Source organism: Cygnus olor, chromosome 5, assembly GCF_009769625.2.
Source record: "Cygnus olor isolate bCygOlo1 chromosome 5, bCygOlo1.pri.v2, whole genome shotgun sequence".
Classification (NCBI taxonomy): Eukaryota; Metazoa; Chordata; class Aves; order Anseriformes; family Anatidae; genus Cygnus; species Cygnus olor.
The window spans coordinates 10,648,701-10,668,275 of NC_049173.1; the positions used below are offsets into that span (position 1 = coordinate 10,648,701).

Sequence of the window (19,575 nt, forward strand, 5' to 3'; positions counted from 1 at the left end):
CAGAGCTATTGCGCTACTGACATATTCTGTCTCTGTCTTGTCACAGCCCTTCAATTCAGTTTTGTGTCAAAAAATTTTATTTTTTTTTCCTTAGTCCATTTTGTTCTTCCCAAGCTCAAGTTCTTCCCAAGTTACCAATTCTTTTATGGACAGTGTTTTCAATGCTTTACTTATGACTGAATTATTTCTCTGTCCCAGTAGAAACTGTATAGCTTAGGTTCAGGATGGATTTGTTACTTGAGGTCTCTGGCAAAGATTAAGTTTACTCACTTCGTCAGGCCTGGAGACCCTGAAAAAAGACATGCACTCCACATCAGCTCCCGTGCCATGGATTGCTGGGATGAAGTCTCTGGTAATTGTGGAGAAACTCCAAGATATAAGACAACTAGGAGGATTTTTTGAGCTTCACACCTGATATGGAGAAAGAGACATTAAGAGGTTGTAACAACAGACAGGAAAATATGAGAGGGTAGAAGAGTAACCATCAACATGACAGAAAAATACTGATATTGCTGATACAGTCAGCTGATGGAAGGAGTCAGGGGGGCAAGACAGAGAGAATGGGATGAGGTGCTGGGAGCCAGCATGACAGCAGGGGAGGCAGGGCATGGCAGGTCTGGTAACGATAGCCAGCCTCAGCCAAGAGTCCAAATTGCCAGTCCGGTCTGTTGGTAAGGCAGGTCTGAGGTTAAGCTGGGAATTCAGACAGTGGGCTGGGGTCAGGGCCTGGATCCCTGAATCCAGACAATCACAGATGATAATAATCAAAGACAACAATGGTTTAGACAGGTTTTGCTAATTAGTTAGGGCGTCATTAAAAAGTTGGTGATAGGAGTTAATCAGTCAACACAAGGATAAAGCATGGGAAATCTGTTTTTGATCTCATCTCATACAGCTGCATTCAAACAAATTCAGAGAAATATTCAGCAAAAGCAGCTGAATTGAAGATCTTGGGGACCTGAGCATGGAAAAGGTCTGGACATACAGTGACTATGCAGTTTCCAATGCTGTGTATGTTTCTGGTAATAAGATACAGTGACAGTCACACAACAATTATATTCACCTGTTCATGATGCAATTGCATTCCCGCTAGCTGACTATGGGATGATGTTATATGGGATGATGCTATACAGGATGATGTTATATGACTGGAGACTGGCAGATGTAATATTTATACTTAATGCAGGGATCAAAGTGATCTTGGCTCTCAGAAGCTGCACAGAACTTCACGTGGAAATTTGTGTGGTCACCACAGCTTCACTTTCAATTTTGGCACTACCTCACTGAGAGCTTTCTGGAGTATTTCTAGATAGCTATCCATATGGTATGGCCAAAAAGAAGAAAAAGATGTTCCTACAGCTTGAGTTTGAAGAGTGATTAAGTAATTAGTTATGAAGTAATAAAATAGATATAAGTAATCCCTTACTATTTATACAAAATAGCTGTTCTCCCACCTCCCCCTTGGGCATTTGCTTTTATAGATTGAGCATCCAAACACCTTTAATCCTGCATCACAGAATAACATCACATGTTATTTAAATTTCTGTTGCCTGTGGCTCTCCCATAGATGCTCACTATGGGCCTATTCCTTTGAGTACTGTTCCCAAACATGGACACGAGAGCACAGCTGGGGAGTCATTACCAATTAGTAGCATGGCATAATTACCTTTCATGCTTCAGCTATTACGTTCCTGTAAATACAGCCAAGAATACCTTTCTTGCAAAAGCATCACACAGTTGACTCATGTTCGGTGTACGATCCTGCATGAGCCCAGACCTGTCTCATCTCACACATCGAGACCCATGCCACTGGCTTCTGCCCCCAGCCTGCCTGCAGCGAGGGTGAGAGCACAACTTTGCTGTGTGGGGTAGAGCCCCCACATGCCAGGCACGGCTGGTTGCCCCCATCTGCAACTTGTTGCCTGTGCCAGCCACCAGCAAGCCCACCTGGAAGACTAGTGCTCCTGTCACAGCCCAGAGCTCTGCCACCGCCCCATCACGGGAGTGGAGGCTCCTGAATGTCCAGGCAACCTGGTGTGCCACGAGTTTATGTGGGTGCTTGAAGAGCCTGTAAGCCCCAGATCCCTTCTAATTCCCCGTCTGATCCTGTGATCTTCTGAAAGTTCAACAGGCAGAGAAGACTTGGATGCAAACTTGTTTTCCTCCCAGAATTATCAGGCTTGGCAACTGGACAGAAGGTCTTTAACTGAAGGTAGAGGTATGTTTCAGCTACTTCATCTGAAACCTCCAAAAGAAGCCTCGTATTCATAGAGAGTTCCCAAACATTTTCTGCAGATGAAGCACTGCTCAGAGAGCTCTAACAGGGCACTTAAAAAGATCTCCATATTCAGTGGAAACCTATGAAAATCTTGGTTCTTTTCATGTTGCTGAGCCTCCTCCTGATTCCCACACCCTTCCTTAGTTCTACATGCTCAGCTGCTGAAAGTAGGAGTGCCTTCTGTTTTACAGCATGCTAGTCTTTTCATGTAATAAAGAACACTCTTTGGGGTTTTATAGGCTTGTGTGTCTCATTGACAACAAATACATTTTCTTCCACAGTATGGGTTAAGGTAGATGTTGCATTGCATCACCTAAATTAGCGATTGCCAGGCTGTGCTTTAAGGTGAAGCTTCCTTTGTGTACTCTACATTTCTGATCTATGTTCTAGCTGGAGGGGAATAATATTACAAAATCAGATACTTGTGGGTGGTCATCATTACTACAGGGCCAGGAATAACTTATGACAGCTGGCCTTTGAATTGCCAACTTATGGGTCAGTGATGGTATTTTTGTTTGTATTGGTTTAATACCCAGCACAGTGAGGTATTTGACTGGTAGCACCAGGGACTGGGTAGTTGGCCACGTGTGACTCGGGTACCTGTCTTGGTCTGAATCCATGGGCTGAACTCGAGTGTCCACCCTGACTTCAGCAACCCACATCAGCTCCAACCCTGGCTGTGCCTGGATGGAGGCACTGAGAAGATAAATCTCCACAGCCAACAGCAGAGCAACCCTTCCTAAAAAAAAATAATAAAAAGTAGTTCTCACATCGCTGACTCTTTTAATATGATTTTTAAATGCTAATAGTGAGATGTTTGCTTTGCTCTCTCCATGCTCTCTCCTTAACTATTTTTTATGAGATACAAACATCTGCAGCACAGTCCCTACTTGTGATTGAGCCACCCTCCAGGGAAAAAGCCCTTCTCCACCTGGTCCAGCCCTTCCATGGGGATGCAAGACCCCCAGCCCTCCTGGAGAAACCAGCTAGCACATGAGTGCAAGGCAACCCCAGCCTTCTGTGCAGCTCACATTGAGCTGCCCTGTTCCTCATGCCAAGGGCTTAACATCTCGTTTCCTTTCACCAGGCACTTCCAGCCATGTATGAGGTGCTAGGTGTGTTGGGAATGCCTTGTCTGTGTGGAGAATTGTTCTTTCCTTCAAGGCACCAGATCGCTCTCTGCTGCTGGTTGCCTCATCTCTCCTCCACATGGGTGGAAAAACCACCTCTGGCAACACCTAGCAGTGCCTTGTGCCACTCCCTGATTTTCTGTCTGATTTGGTACTCGCTGCGGCTCTGTATCACCGGGATGTTTCTGCTCTGAAGCACGAACCCACGTGCTCCCCGAGCTGCAGTGTTTTTGCAGTTGGGTGGGAGCAGGTTTCGTTTGGGAAGGCAGGGGGAGGGATGGTACCAGGTTTCTATTTCCGTACACCACTCCAGAGCCTCAAGCTCCCACTCTGCCGCGCACGGCTGCTGCCTTGCAAACATTGAGAAATTCCGTTTCTTCCCTCTTGTACTCAATGATTTCACCTGACTTTCTCCTGCACTTGGGCACCAGTCTCATATCTGGTCCCCTAAACCCTAAGAGGGTCTTGAAAGAAACTGGGCACCACCTAATCTTCTGTTTTCTATGTATATAACTGGAGTGCATGACACATTTCCCAAAATAAGCTGCAGTACTCAGCAATTGCTGCATTGTCATGGGGGGCAGAACAGGAAACACAGTTCCTCTGCTTTCAGGGGAGGCTTTATAGCTAACCTGACTTGTCACTTTTCTGACTGAAAGCAGCAGGTCTTTTTCTTCTTCGTTGGCTTCGCCTTTTCACAACACAAAGTGGTGTAACAAATGAAACAGATGTAGTTTAATGGCATTTTAGCAGTGTCGCTTTTAGTCATGGAAGTCAGAGGGATAATTGCCTGCGGACCTGCAGGGAGCTCATTCAGCTCAATAATTTAATTAGAGAATTCAGCTCTGACTTTCATCGCACGACACTTTTGTCGGTTCTTCAAAGCTATCAGGGATGCCACCTTGCAAAATCTGCAGCCCCTCGTCACCTCAAGTGGCATGGCCTGGCTGGTGTTAAATTCCTGAAGATGTGAGGCTGTGAGGTGTCTGATATACTCTTTAGACAGGACGCTGCAGCCAGGCTCACTTAGTGCCCAGTGAAGAAAGGAGTGTGATTTTGCACAACTGAAACCGTAAACGGGAAGTAGAGGAATGTGTCCACATGGTTTGGACTGTGTAGATTTCTTAAATACAACTCATCATCATAAATGCTGGCACATAAGGTGGTTTTTATTAGTCCTTAATGAACATAAATGGTAGGAAAAACCCTAGGAAGCTCAGTAAGCAAGAGGAGGGTTAAGTTAACAGTGTTCCTTTCAAAAAATATCATGAGACTAATGCTTAGGTAGTTTTTTTTTTCCTTGTTTTTGCTGGCAGCAGAAATGAGAAGCCTGTGACTTAGCCAACAAAGCCGTTTGTATGTGGAAATCTATGCACGTGGGACAGGAAGTCTCAGCTAAAAATTTCATCCAGCGTTTCTGTCTGATGTGCACTTGTGAAGTCCAGTGTGCTGACGTGGGGGTTTCATCCTCCTGTGCCTGCCGGGTTAGCACATGGAGAAGGGCAGCGCTTCTAAGAACCGCTTTCCACCTTGTTTTGACGGTGGGTTAAGTAAATGCAGGCGATTTCATGCTCTCCAGCTGTGCGATACGCCCCGGGGACACACCCAGGGCACCCGTCCAGCTCCTTGGTCGCTCTATCACCAGCAAACAGCTCCAAAACCACCACAGCTTGTGCCGTGCAGGGACCAGAGCAAATGCTGAGCTGCTCTGCACTAGGTGGCACTTTGTGGGCCACTGGCTGCTGACCACTGCTACTGCAAACACCGCTTCGAACAAATCCCTTCCACAGGGGGACAAGTTGATCATTTTTGCTCCCACTGCCCCCCAGCTAGCTGCATCTTGCAGTTTCCTACCTAAGACTGCTGTCAGCCAGCTTACAGCTACTTGTCCTCGAGCCAGCTTTGTCCTCCAGAAGTGGTTCCTCCCACCGACACGTGTGTTTACACAGCAATCCTTCCCAGTGCTGTTTGTGCAGGGTTTGAGGTGTGTGCAGAGCCCCGGGCTTGGTGGCTGCTGCCTCGCAGGGCGTCTGGCTTGGGGCACGTTGGCACCAACACCTCTCTGTAGCCTCTCCTTGCACACTCGAATCCCTGCCCAGTCAGCACAGAGAGCCTTGCTGGAGCCCTCCCTGCCCTCATCTCTCTGCTGGCAGCCCTCGCTTGCTGTTCACCACACTGGCTATTGGCTTCAAGCTTTGTAACCCCTCGGTTCAGGATGGGAAAACCAATTTCGCCATACTGAGAGGAGCCCTGTCAGCTCTGTGTTTGTTCCTCAATAAATAACTTCCTCACTGTTTGTCCAGAGGTCCTCGTGTGCTCTCGGAAAGTGTTTTATCTTTGCATGGATTCATTCCTGGCTGCTTTGCCTCCTGTCCATCTCTGTGAATTCAGGCAGCATCACTTGTGTCAACCAGGGCACTTCAGTTAATGATTTCACGAGAGCTCTCTTACCCAGCCTGCTGCAACGCCGGCCTGGCTGCACACAGCCACTCCTAGAAACCCTGTCCATCCTGTACACAAGGCTGAAAAGCTGCCCATCCTCTCGGGAGATGCTGGACATAAGCTGGTAAGAGTGAGAGGTGCAGGTGCTTCCACAGGGGGATTGTTTGAAGAACAAACGAAGCAGCCCTGCTGTGTGGAGACAGCTCGTGGGTGTTGTGTTTGCTGTATTTGGGTCAGAGACGAGCGATAAAAATAGGGCTGTACATGGCTTACCGGGGAGGATGTGTGGCACCCGTACATGTACCAGTACACAGCACTGGTCAGTTTGCTCCCCTGGTTGATGCTGCATTCACTAAAAGCAGCTGGAAGTGGGCACTGACAGAGAGCCACTGCCCTGCTTGGCTCCATGAATGCCCTCCACAACCTCACAGTCTTTCTGCTCTGGTTTTCCTTCTCCAAGCAAGGGCACTATTCACTGTGCAAGCTGTAAGGGGGATAATCTGTGGCTCCAGCTGTGTGTCTGCACCTCCGTGTGCTAGGTAAGGGAGACCGTGTGAATGGAGAGAGATCAGAGCATCATCTGTGTGGTTGGGAAGGAGGGGAGATAGAGGACCCCTGGTGAATGTCAGGGAGAATGGCTTGGCTTCGCCTTCTCCCCCTGCTGTGCAGCTAGGTGAGGTTGGAAAGGAAAAGCAGACTTCTGCATGGCTGAAATCTGAGCGCCTTTACATTTTTGATGCCTTTATTGTGAGGAAAAAATTACAGGAAATCGGTGCCTGTCCTCTGCTTTACAGGTATTTAATCATTCTTTACAAATACAGCTGCTAACGAGTCAGTAGGATAAGCCTCGTGACCCTGCTCTGCCTCCCGTGCGAATTAAAGCCCTCAACCAGGGGGCAGGACTCCCTCCCAGCCCACGGATGAAGGCTGGGGACAGGGGTGTCAGGATTAATGCTTCTCACCCCCTTCTCACAGTCCCAGACTTGCAGAGCAAACCCTCACTGACCCCTCACAGCCCATGCCCTTGCTGGAGGGAAGCACAGAGGGGTGTGCTACCGCTTGCCAAAGCTGCACAAATTGTCCATGCCTCCTGCCTTTGCATGTCAGCTCAAGCATGGGCTCTTCCAAACTGAGGATTAGCAGGAGGATTGCTGAAATAACGTACGAGTTTGTTCTGCGGATACATGGTGATGTTTCTGAATACCCCTGCAGCCGGTGCCTACCTTTGCAGGCTACCTCTGCCACCAATAGCTCCCACGCACATCTCCCTCGGCTTCCATTTCACTTCCACTGAAGGCAGGGCTGTGTCTCCCAGAGGTGCCCTGCGGCCATCTGCAGGTGTTAGTGGCAAGAAGTGATGTCAGTCCCACGGCCAGCCCTCACATGGTGGGTGCTTGCTTTGGCTTGCATAGTGTTTCGGCTGGCGGGTTCGCTCCCAATGCTGCTTTGATGTCAGCGATCACGAGCCCTCAGTGAGTCTGTGTCTGAAGCAGCGTGCCTCCAGAAATGCCAGGGCACACTGCAACAGGCGCGTCTCCTCCCTTCCTTTGCCTCCAGGGCCCTGCTGAAACCTCAAGATTTTTGAAGAACGATGTGTCAGCTGGTGGCTGTGCTGGTCATGCCAGAGGGTGCCCGAAAGCACAGATGCATTGCCAAGTGTTTTGGTGACCTCGGTGAGGGAGGATGGTGACCAGTGATACTATGACACATTACCAGAGACCGATGTGTCCCAGTACATCCTGAGGATTTTTGCTGGCTGAGAAAGGTCGTCTACTCAGTAGCCATTTAATTAATCTCTGTGTGTGACACACAGAGCATCCATCTATTTTCATTGCCAGTAACTCTTCATGACGCAGGATGTCACGAGCTTGAATCCCAGCAGATATACATCCACATAATGAGGAAAAAATAATTCCCTCTGCAGCACGAATTGGCGGCAGAGACTCCGGCTTTTGCTATGCTGAAGTCACGCTGGAGCACTGCCACAGTCCCTCTGGACCTAGTGGTATGTGGCTCGTGTCTTGCAGCACAAGAATCATTGAAGCAGGGTCAGGAGGGTAGGCAGTGGGTGCTGTTAGCCCTGATCCCCCTGATCCTTGGGGACCTTGGTGGTGGGGATCCTGGCAGCAGTGGTTGGGGAGCAGCCCAGCCTGCCCTGCCTCTGGCACGTGCCCAACCATGGGCTGCGTGCTGCAGTGTGGTTGCTCATGCCCTCTTGCATCATCACGGTGACATCTGTGAGCTCAGCCGTCATCCACGAGGGGACACTGAGTGTCCTTTCAGGCATGTCCCAGTGCCCCTTTGCAGGCTGCGGCCCAGGATGGTAGCAGTGGAAGAAGACCTCACAGGGCTCTACAGCACACAGTGGTTTAGTCTTAGTAGCTGTGAAAGCAGGCCAATTTAAGGCAAAACTGAGCAGAGAAAAGCTTTAAGTCAGGAATTTTCCAATGAAAAATGATCAAAACCATATAGCAGAGATGCATTACGTGAATATAATTGTATTCACAGAATCACAGAATTGGAGGGGTTGGAAGGGACCTCAGGAGATCATTGGGTCCAACCCCCCTGCCAAAGCAGGTTCCCTGGAGCAGGCTGCCCAGGTAGGCGTCCAGACAGGCCTTGAATATCTCCAGAGAAGGAGACCCCACATCCTCCCTGGGCAGCCTGTCCCAGTGCTCCGTCACCCTCACCGTGAATAAATTCTTTCGCATGTTGGTGCGGAATTTCCTGTGATCCATTTTGTGGCTATTGCTCCTTGTCCTGTCCCCACAAACTACTGAAAAGAGGTTGGCCAAATCCCTCTGTCTCCCACACCTCAGGTACTTATAAACATTGATAAGATCCCCCCTCAGTCTTCTCTTCTCAAGGCTGAACAGACCCAGGTCTCTCAGCCTCTCCTCATAGGGAAGATGCTCCAGACCCCATATCATCTTTGTGGCCCTCCACTGGACTCTTTCCAGGAGATCCCTGTCTTTTTTGTACCGGGGAGCCCAGAACTGGACACAGTACTCCAGGTGAGGCCCGACCAGGGCAGAGTAGAGGGGTAGGATCACCTCCCTTGATCCATAGGACTTGTGTTCATTGGATGCAATGACAAAGTAGAAACAGTTTTGGTAAACGTAACACTGATGTGAAGAAGACCTTATGAGGGAAATTCGTATTTTTTCCACCTCAAATGGGCTTTAGGAAAGCAACAGAAATAAGATGCCATTTGGGCAGAAGAAGGGTCCGTAGAGGCCCAACAAGAGCTGCAGCGTGGCCCAGCCTTGTGAACTGGCAGCTGCTGTTAATGAAGAAATTTTGCTTTTGGATGATGAAAAGGGGATCAGCTCTTCTGTACGGGCAGGACAAACGTCTTCTGGGAAAGCTAGTGTGATGACTAAGGAAAGCACCTACATTTAATGGGGGTTTTCAATCAGAAAGGGTGTACTATACAGTCCCCAGACTTTGTCAGCTGTGTTTGAAATGTTGTGTTTGTATGGAGGTCATGGTCTCTGGGAGTTTACACTAATGCAGGATGACACGCACTTGTGTTGGTCAGCCTCAGCTGGAGGAACTTCTCAAAGGGTGATCTTGCTGGATGTGGCCTGACGACTGCTGGGTGAATCAGTGACTTTTCACCTCCAGGTTGGTGCAACCTTCCAGTGGAGAGAGAGGCTTTGTTAAATTTATTGTCTGCTGGTCAGAGTGGAAGAGTGGGAGGATGTTTTCCCATCCATGAAAGGACACAAGACCTTATCTGCATCACGGAATCAAAGAAAACTTAGGTTGGAAGGGACTGCTGGAAAGCATCTGGTCCAACCCCCTGCCCAAACCAGGGCTGACTTTGAAGTTAGGTTGAGATGCTCAAGGCATTTTCCAGTTGTGTTTTCAATATCTCCAAGGATGGAGAGTCCACCATTTCTGGATCTCTACTCCAATGTCTCAGCACTGTCATTGTGAAATATTTTTCTTATATATCAGCTTGGATATATCACTTCCTCTAATATGCCTTGCTTGTAATAATGCTGGCTCTTCTTTCTCTCTCTCTCTCTCTTTTTTCTTTAAAGAGCATGAAATTCTAGAGGGATTTGTGTTTTACCCCCCAAGGATCCTTAAATAAAGTTAGATTGTACTCGATATTGGTTTCCTACAAATGATGCTATAATGAATACTTATTCTGAATTCTTACCTGCTTCATGCCCTAGAAGAACAATGAGGGATGTTGTTTTAAAAACTAAATGTAGTTATTTAAAAAAAAATAGCTTCTTTCTTGATTCCTTCTGGGAAAGATAATACCATGGTCTGGTGTATGTAAGCATTGCCTGCAGTTTCTCTTAAGAAGCAGAGATATGCAGGTTCACAAACAGTTATTTCAGTCATTCATATTTTATATTTGAGCAGCTTGAACAGCCTCTGCAGCAAAGACTAGTGGAGATTGTGATAGCCTGTTTTAGCTAAAAAGCCAAACCTCAGGCTGCATCATATCTTAGCAGGTACTAACGCCACCAAAGCAGGTGGCAAAGCAGAGCCCCTCTACATGAAAACTGGGGACCAAACAGAATGAAATCCTGTTCCTACAGAAGTCGGTAGGAACTGTGCCCCTGTCTGGAAGGGGACCTGCTCCTCTGAGCACCACAGTGTGTCCCTCAAATACTCCCACTGAAATGCTGAGCCAGCCTACTTGATTCAACTGGTGATAGCTGGTAGGAACATAACACCAGAGATATTCCTTCCTGAGCAAATGAGCATTTGCAATTTAAGCAGAAGCTTTTTCTCATAGCTTAGGAAAACAGTGATGAGATCATTGCTACTACATTTTGAAGGCAGCGGGTGAGCAAAAAGCAAGGCTTAGCCATCAGGTGGCACTCTGAGCATGCTGTTCAGCTGAGGTGTCACTCAAAATGTTCCCGGGCTGGAGGAAATTCCTTCAATTCAGTAATATGACATAAACTTCATGAGCTGTGATTCATTTCAGGTTAACACCCTTTATTTATTTCTGCAAAATTAATCATCCAGCTATATTTGTTGCATTGTTTTCAAACACAGGAGCCCTAGGAATAGAAGTACGGCAACTCCATGTTTTCATGTTTCTTTATCTAAATACTTACTTGGCTTAACATTTTTGCCGAAGCAGACTAACTCCACTATTTGTTCTCTATAGTAAACTGGCATATCTTGGCATCTGTTCTGTTTGTTTCCGTCTTTGTTTTAATTTCTTACCATTGAGCTGATCTCAAAATAGGAACCTGAGTTAATGGTCTCCATTTTTTTCCCTTCTTAACCTTAACAGCCATTTAACTGTATTTGCAGTCTCCTCTATTGTTCTGCGCGAGGTTTCACTTGGGAAGAATTTCAGTTGAGACCTTTGTTTTTTTAAAGAATATACTTCTAGACAAAACATAAAATTTAAAAAGCCTTTCCTGTTAGTTCTCCTGTTTTATTAATTAATTTATTTATTTATGCATTAGGGTGGCTTAGCTCTACATTGCTGCTTCTGTAGAAAAAAAATGTAGTTAGGGTAATTGAAGGGTGAAATTAAAGGATTCATGATTAGCACTGCAGAACAGCACTGCCGACTATAAAATTGCTATTCTGTTTCTTGAAGCCAGAATTTCCTTACTGGTATCAGTGGGAGAGAGACCAGGCTTTCCAGTGCGTCGGTAAGTACTGCTCAACTGCAGAAGAGAAGAGGGATGGAGGATTTTTGCACAAAAGTCTCCCCTCCCTTCAGCGTATTTGTAAAACCTCTTTTTTTAATCTTTTCAACCAAACAACCACTGAAACCAGTTTAAATGCTCCAAATCCCAGCTCTCACCCCTGCATCCCCTGACCCAATACCGAGTGTATTCCCTGCCATTCACCACTCCCCTCCCCAAAGCCCTTAACAATGTGGCGCTTGTTACGGGGAAAAGCATGAGCTCATCCTTTGTAATCATCCGACCGCATTAGCTGCCGTTCCAAAGGAGGTTTTGTGGCAATTTATGAATACATTCAGACAAGCCAGTGCTGTATAAACTTTGGTCAAATCTTCAGGGAGTAAACCAGAGTGGATTAAGTCCTCATATCTGCTGTAAGAATAGGTTTTGTGAATACAGGGAAGCCCTGGTTATTCAGATAATACAGTCATGTTTCAATCTAAATACAAGATCTCTTAGAGGCTCGGGGAAGCAATGTCCCAGCGTAGTCTTCAGGCACCCACATGGCCGGGTTACACAGATAATCCTCTGATCCTCTGACATTCAGGACTGGAGGGAAACAAAGGTGAGAAAATGAGAAATGCAAATGAGTAATTCTGAAAGTGTGAAGGGAAGAGTGTGTTGAAGCCTAAGCCTGCCAAAAATAGCAGCGAAACAACTGCATTTTAGGCAAATGAGTTATAATCACATGTAAATTGCATTTTTAATTGGATTCACTGTAGCTTTCAATTTAGAGACCTGCTTGAACTCTCTGCAGGTCCATAGTCTCAGTGGTCTCTATAGTCTCTGTGGTCTCTCTTCCACCTGTGGCACTGAAGAACAAAACCTTGCTAAAATACTGCATGTTTCCTGAGTCCTGAAAATCCAGCAACTGATGCCTTTTGTGCGTTAACCACCCCAAAGGTCTTCAAAGATAAAGTACTGGTACTGTGCTGTAGTCACTCGCTATCAAGAACAGAATTAGACGGCTAGTATGAGTTTTCCCACTGCACACCTGGATACAACGAAGCAGCTGTATCTCCACCTCCATACCATCTCTTCATTACCTGCAATATTAAAGAACAGACAAAATCCTGAATTTTGAGCATTACATAGCCTGCCTAAATTACATAATCTAGTTAAGAAAAAAGTTCAGTGTTGAAGTTCTAGAAATCTTCGCCAGTTTGCTTGTGTGACCTCAGGGGAGTCGTTTTGCTCCTCTATACATCCATTTTCCCCAGCCATTACATATTACATCTCGTTGCATTCTTTACTGAAGATTCACACCATGCTCCAGAAGGGACAAAGGAAGGAGTGCTGTAGCTTGTCTGGGATTTCCTGCACCTGACTTGCCTAGGTTGGCAGAGAGAAGTAAATTGCATGCAGGCCATGATTTCCCCTCTTTGTAATTAGTCTTTAAAATTTTCCTATAACTGAGACAAGCCTACAAAAAATATCATGGATGCAAAGGTCTTCATACTTTTCTAATTTTAATTTCATAATGTGAGCCTGGCCTTGAATCTAAAAATTAGGAGCTCAGACTCTCATCTTACTGCTGTGAGGGCAGTAATCTCTTTACGTAACATGGGGAAATGGCACCACTCTGCCAGACAGCAGCGAACTCGCTGGGGAGTGAAGCTTTCAAACCCTATATCTGTTTCCTATACTGACTCATGTGAAGTCATTTTTCTATGGTTTCTCATTTTTAAATATAATGTAATTGTTTTATTTTTTTTTCCAGCCACACAGCTGTCTTTTATAATACTCACAGGTTATATTAAACCAATGCACTAATTATCACTGCATCAAGAGAGAGCAGCAGCAGAACTGCAGATAAAATGGGAAATAGAGCTACAGCAATAAGTACAGAAGATTAAACCTCACTCACGACCTTTTAAGACTTCTGGGTTAGCTCTGTGCTACGCACTGTGATAAAGTGGAATTTCCTGGCTTTAACAGATACTCACATCTTTTTGTTCCAAAGCATAAAGCACTACCGCTCAAGTAAAAGGAAAATCATCCTCGTCATATGCCAGGCTGCTGAATAGTTCTTACTTTGCCCAATAACATGCACAAATACATATTTGGCAGTCGGTTCTTTATGATAAATTGTATATTCTATTAAAAACATGCAGTCAAGAACACCAAAATAATTAAATCTTGTAGTAGCCAGGAAAGTAAACAGCTACTTGTAGTATTGCCAGCTTACAGGTGGCACAGAGGAACAGAAGGATGGAGGGATTTATGTGACTTGCCAGACATCAGGAAATGAAGCTCTGCCAGAGCCAAGAGATATCCTCTCTCAGTCTCATGTTTTAATCCCTAGTCTTTTTTTCTTTCCATTAAGATAAAATATGTTACCCTAATCCACAATATTTTTTTTCAGGTAAGCCCTAAATCACTAGTATTCTCCAAAGGTTCCACTTAAAAAAGCAGTGTGTGATCAGCTAATGCCCATGAATATTTTAGCTAACATCATTATTTTTTCACGGTGGTAAATGTTAAAGGGAAGAGCTGAGAGCCAGCACCACTCTGCGTTTTGCTCTACTCAGGAACAGGACTGTGGAGTCACAGGATTCAGGACAGACTGCTCGATAGCCCTCGCTGTTTACTAAGCATCTCTTCGTGTACGAAGACTGATCCTCACAGTGTGTGTTTTTAAGCAGCTCACAACGCCTGCCTTGTGCAGAGAAATTCACCGTTTGGCTTTGCTGCTGCTGCTGCCCCTGGGTCGCCACACGAAGCCCTCCTGCACCCCCTCCATGTCACCAGCCACCGCTAGATGATCTTCAAACACCTTCATTTGCCGCCCCGCATCTGAAAGGGAGACGTAAACAGCCGACAAAATTTTCCACAGAGATGCTATTCATGAAAATATTCCGTGCGGCTCGGCGGAGCGCGAGCTGCAGTTTTGAGTTTCCTGGGAAGAAAGCCTATTAAGCAGCCTTTCTGGGGGGATTGCCATAGCAACCCTCACACAATGCCAGCGGCCCAGATTTGCTTCAGCCCCTTGTTTCTGAACTGACAGCAGTGATTTTAATGCTCCTTGAACCAAATCTTAGCATGCGGAGACCGCTTTAGAAAAATGCTTTTAATCAGGGCCGGTTGTTCTCTCTCCTTTATTCCCGAGAGGCGAGCGGGGATGCCTTTCAGCACAGCGTCCCCCTCAGCCCCCTCCAAGTCGCAGCTGGATAACGGCCACAAAGCAGTCCCAGGTCCTGTAATTTCAATATCATTCAGTCTTAGAAGACACCCTGGAAATGACGCTTGGGTTTGCTTGCACGGGAGATGCTTTTTTTTACAGACTTTCGCTTCTTCGGGCTGGGAGGTTGGGAGGCATGGAAATAGAAAGGGAACTGTCGCAGAAGCTCCCAGTGAAGTGAGAGCAGGACTGGGACTCGGGACAGCAGCACTCTGTAAAATGGAGCAGGCTCCTCTGTTCTTTTTAAGCATACCAAGAAGGCCAATATCTGAATGTTGCCAGCTCTGTAAGCTGTAGCAGGGTCCCCTGGTGACCCTTGGTAGGGCATAATGCCGCAGTCAGGGCTGCCTTGTGGTGCAAGCTGGTGACGTGGGAGATGGGGAAGTGGAGCCAGAAGCTGAGGATGCAGCTCGGAGCCAGTCCCCCGCCTGGGTAAAACCACTCGCCATCTGACCGCAGGCACTCCGCACCCCAGGTGCCCAGGGCTGCCAGCGAGCCAGCATATGGGCTGGCAGTTAGACACAGTTCTTGACAGAAAAGGAATAAAAATCAACCATGTCTGACAACAGTGACCCAACAGGCAAGCAGTCCCAGTCCAGGGCTGGTCCAGGGCTACCACAGCCCCCAGACATTCCCTTTTTCTTCTGTCCCCATCCTCTGCCCTTGCCTCCTGCCTGCCCAAGGAGCTCCATGTCTCATTGTCTGCAGGACACAAGAGGGTGGCAGGCAAGGGAAGCCTCGGGATTGTCCCTGGGGGGACTAAGTCAAATAATTTGTTTGCCCTAGGGGCTTGAATTGACAAGGCTGGGCATTCAGCTCCAGCAGCGTGGGGTCCTGCACCCACACACCCCAACATGTGCACCTTCTGCGAGGGGATATAAATCAAAGCTGTATGTGTCACACATTTCTATTGCTTCGTCATGTCTGCTAAGGGCCAGACACCAACCCCTCCTCACAACTGCATGCAGCTCTTCTTATACGTTGGCAGCACTCCTCGGATGAGTTGCTGTTTGCTGTAAGCATCTGGCCCTCAGCAAGCATGCTGAGGGTAGCGCTTAATGCTTCTGTCTTAAAAGTCTGTGCAAACGTAAGGAACAGAGCTCCTGAGTCACTGCATCCAGCCTTGGGCTATGTCAGGTAACCACGCTAGGTGCTCTAATTAATCCTCCTGGTAGTCCTCAGATGGAGGGATGAGCTGCCTGGGGAAGGCAGGGCTGAACCAAGTGCCAGCCCAGGTCTGCAGCACCTCATCTCCTCCCCGTGCTGAGGCTGTGCTGGTCAGTAAATATGAGCAAGTACGGCTCAGACAGGGGCCCAGGAGCCCTCAGCATCCCTCAGAGGGCACCAGGCGTCCCTACAGCTGATCTTCACTCTCTGCAGCCTCATCCTCCTGTGGGTCCTGCTCTGGCAGGGGCAGCAAGGGCCTGGAAGAAATGAGCTCCCTAAAGCAGGGGCTGGCAGAGGCTGGCAGCAGAGGTGATGCAGCAGATTCTCCTGAGCTGTGAGTGCATTTATATCCCTTCCCCATCTGCTCGTGGAGAAAACCCTCTACTAATGCCATGGGCTGGAAGGAAGCCACTTTTGCATTTATCTGCATTTCATGCAGCTGGTGGTTTCTGACAGCGTCACCCAGGGCAGCAGCAGAGGTGGAGAAGGAGGGGGAAGGGAGATTTCCCTCATGCATCCATCACTACTGTCCATCACAGCAAAGGGAGGAACTATAAACTCTACCTTATTATTTCTTAGCAAAAAAAAAAAAAATAATAAATGCCCCATTGGGTTTTATCTAGTACAAATAAAGCCTTCCTCCCATTCAGGAACACAGCAGCCTGTACAAAATGAGTGTTTACAGGATAATTTATCACTGTGGGAACCAGGCAGGGTCCCAGCCCGACCACTTTGGTTATCTCTGTGCTTGCACAGCGCTCAAGGAGCCGCAGACAGCCCTGACTTCCCAGCTGGGCCACGCTGGTTGGTGAGGCTGCTCCGCTGCCTTCCCTCAGCAGTTTGCAAAGACAAGAAGAGAAGAAATATTTGTGTGTGTGAGAAAAAGAAAATTAAAAAAATCGTGCATTTTGCTTGAGGACTGGTGGCATTTGTTTTACCATGCTATGCCTGCGAATGTTTGTAAACACGGTGGGAATTTACCATACTACAGCAGTGATTGGAATTTGTTGCTTTTTTAATGGCACGGATGCACAGGGGATGTTTTGTGGCTTTTTCTGTCTTTTAAAGGGCAGCCTTCTCACAGGCTTTCCGAGGGTGCTCTGCAGACCATCCCCACTGAGCCTCCCGGCTGGTGGCTGGGGGTGTGAGCTGCACGGCGCTGAGCCAAAATCCCCCTGTGCAGGCCCGAAGCTTCAGCGCTGCAGGAAGGTCTGTGAGCACCATGGGGCTAGCTGGGAGAGCATTTAAAGCCTGTGCTGAAACCCAAACCAGCTCGGTTTAGTGGAGGTGGTAGATCTCGCTCAGAGGACAGTTCATTCTCCAACAAGCAGGGTTGGGGTGTGCCAGTCTGCCTGTTTCCATGCTGGATGTGCCACAGTGCAGAAGACGTGGCCTCCTGGAGACATTTCTCTCCGCCCAGTGACACACAAAGGCCCACTCACTTGAAAATACAAGCTTCTGCAGTGGCTATTCGCATGGCTTGTGCTGTGAAACAAACTGAGTCTGCAGCCCCCCAGAGAGGCAAAGACTTCTTAAGTCAGAAGCAGGTTAGAAATTCGAGTGTCTGGAGAGAGTCCACATGGCACCAGCAGGAGATGGGCAAAGAACCACAGCCTTCCTGCTGCCTCAAGGCTTATAATCCCTTGAAATCCCATATAACCAAACCGCCCGTCCACGTGCCCTGTTCCCCTGTATGCTGCTGCTTTCCTTCCTACCCCCAGTAGTTGCTGTACCTGTCCCCAAGGACCACATCCCCCTGCCCCTTCCTTCAGAGGAGGTGTGGGAAGTCACTCCGTGGTTTAATAAAGATGGAAAAAACACAAGACCAGCAATTCATCTCTAGGGATATGTGGAAAAAGCTCCTGTGGAAGAAACGTCCCTGGTGCAGCGCAGCCAAGGCACAAGCAAGTCTTCGGTCAGGGAATAAGACATGAGACTGCCACAAACAGTGATGCACCTTCTTAAAGGCTGAAGCTCAGGTTTGGCAATGTTAAGGGACAGCAGGCTGGACAAAGCATTCCCAGACTTCCTGTAGCTCAGAGTGCATTTATTTCCTTAAGTGAACGATGGGAATGTTGGAAGATAATTAGTGAATAACAGCAGTTTAGTGCAGGGACAGGAGCCCTCTGGAGACGCCAAATTTGCCCTCTCCCTGGGGAGTTTTGGAGGCCCCTGTGGAGCCTCACAGGGGAGGACTACAGCCTCCCAGTGAATGCCATCCTGGAGACCAAAAGATGAATTAAATTTGTCTTCCCTGGGGCTTGGGGCTAGGTGACAGCCCCTCACCGGTTCAGAAAGGGGCCTGCCATAGCTGCTCACAGCTGAGCATCATTTGGGCCCCCTCCCTTGGGCAGCCCCTGTCAGGACATGGTGTGTCAGAGCTGGGAGCAGGCCTGCCTTGGAGCCCTTCCCAAACCTCTCCCAAACCCACTTGCCTGACATCCTAATGGAGAAAGTGCTGAGCTCATCCTCTGCTGGGAATACTGCTGGCAACTCGTGTGCCATGCCTCCTCCGCCAGGCCCTCGTGCTCTCAAAACAGAAAATAGCAGAGGAACCATGGGGCTCAGTAGGGAAAATTCTCCCAGAAATGTTAAAACGTTGAGTGTCTCCTTTCCCTAGGTCCAGTCATCCCAGCTGGAGAACTGAGGACTAGTGCCAAGATGCCAACGAGCTGCTGGGCTCCCAGGACAACCTACAGCATGATATACCCTCAAAAATTCTCTTGTAACGGGTGTGAGGGCCTCTTTGTTGTAGAGGCTCACATTTTCATTGTGGAATAAAGTTTAAGATGCTAGGAGCCTGACTCATCTGGGCGTGTAACATTACAGTTTTTATGTGACTGAGTCTTCTGGCATGAAACAGACTTCAACCGCCTGCTTGACCCAACTCAACCGTACCTGGGATGGGGCTTGCCAGATAATCCTGGCGCTGCGCTAATCCTCCATCGTAAAATCAAAGCTTCACATGCAGCTCCCAGCCGCCTCTCATCTCCTGATTTATGACACATATAAGCCCTGAGATTATTCATTTTATCTAGTTTGCTTATGTACTTAAAAGGTGCCAGGCGTTTGCAACCTGATGATCAGGTGGGCCCTGGCTTTACCTGTAGGTGGGGCCTCACTCTTCTTCTCACTTGGGGATTTTCTTTTACCGCTAAATCTGTCTGTACATATTTTACCGTCCTCCTTCAAGCTGGCTGAGCCTAACTCCACTTTTTTGTTTGTTTGTTGTGAATGCTGGAAAGTAGGCAGGAAGTCTGTCTGTGACTTCTTATTGGCCTTTAAAGACTTCATGTTTTCTGTCCTGCTTTTTTCTACTAACAAGGAGTAGCGAAGCCTTCCTAATGCCAGCTGTGCTGGATGGTTAATTCATGAATGCTTACAGAAAAGTGCTGGAAGATGGAAGAGAAATATATATATTCCCTTATTTGAGACCTGCAGCATTCTGCCTGATTTCTCTGGTGGAGGTACCCACAGCTCGCCCCTCCAGCCTCCATCTGGGACAGTACCCGATCCAAGCATACGCTGCAATTTCTGCCCTGTTGGAACATGCTTCCAGCAGAAACCCCACATCAGTAATATCATCCTCCCAAAGCTCCCGCCAACTGCCAGGATGCCCAGCTGCATGGGAAGGAAGCAAAAACTGTCCCATGAGGATCCTTTTGATGGTGCGCGTTAACGTCTGCAGCGCATTCGTCA

At 47.6% G+C, this 19,575-nt stretch overlaps 1 long non-coding RNA gene across 1 annotated transcript in view; it reads left to right on the forward strand.

Moving 5' to 3' along the window:
* Window positions 1-8,497, forward strand: part of LOC121070970 — a 34,772-nt gene extending 26,275 nt beyond the window's left edge. Inside the window, exon 3 of the long non-coding RNA XR_005820323.1 lies at window positions 8,486-8,497. This is a non-coding gene — a long non-coding RNA (uncharacterized LOC121070970). The remainder of the gene's footprint in view (window positions 1-8,485) is intronic.
* Window positions 8,498-19,575: the final 11,078 nt, after the last annotated feature.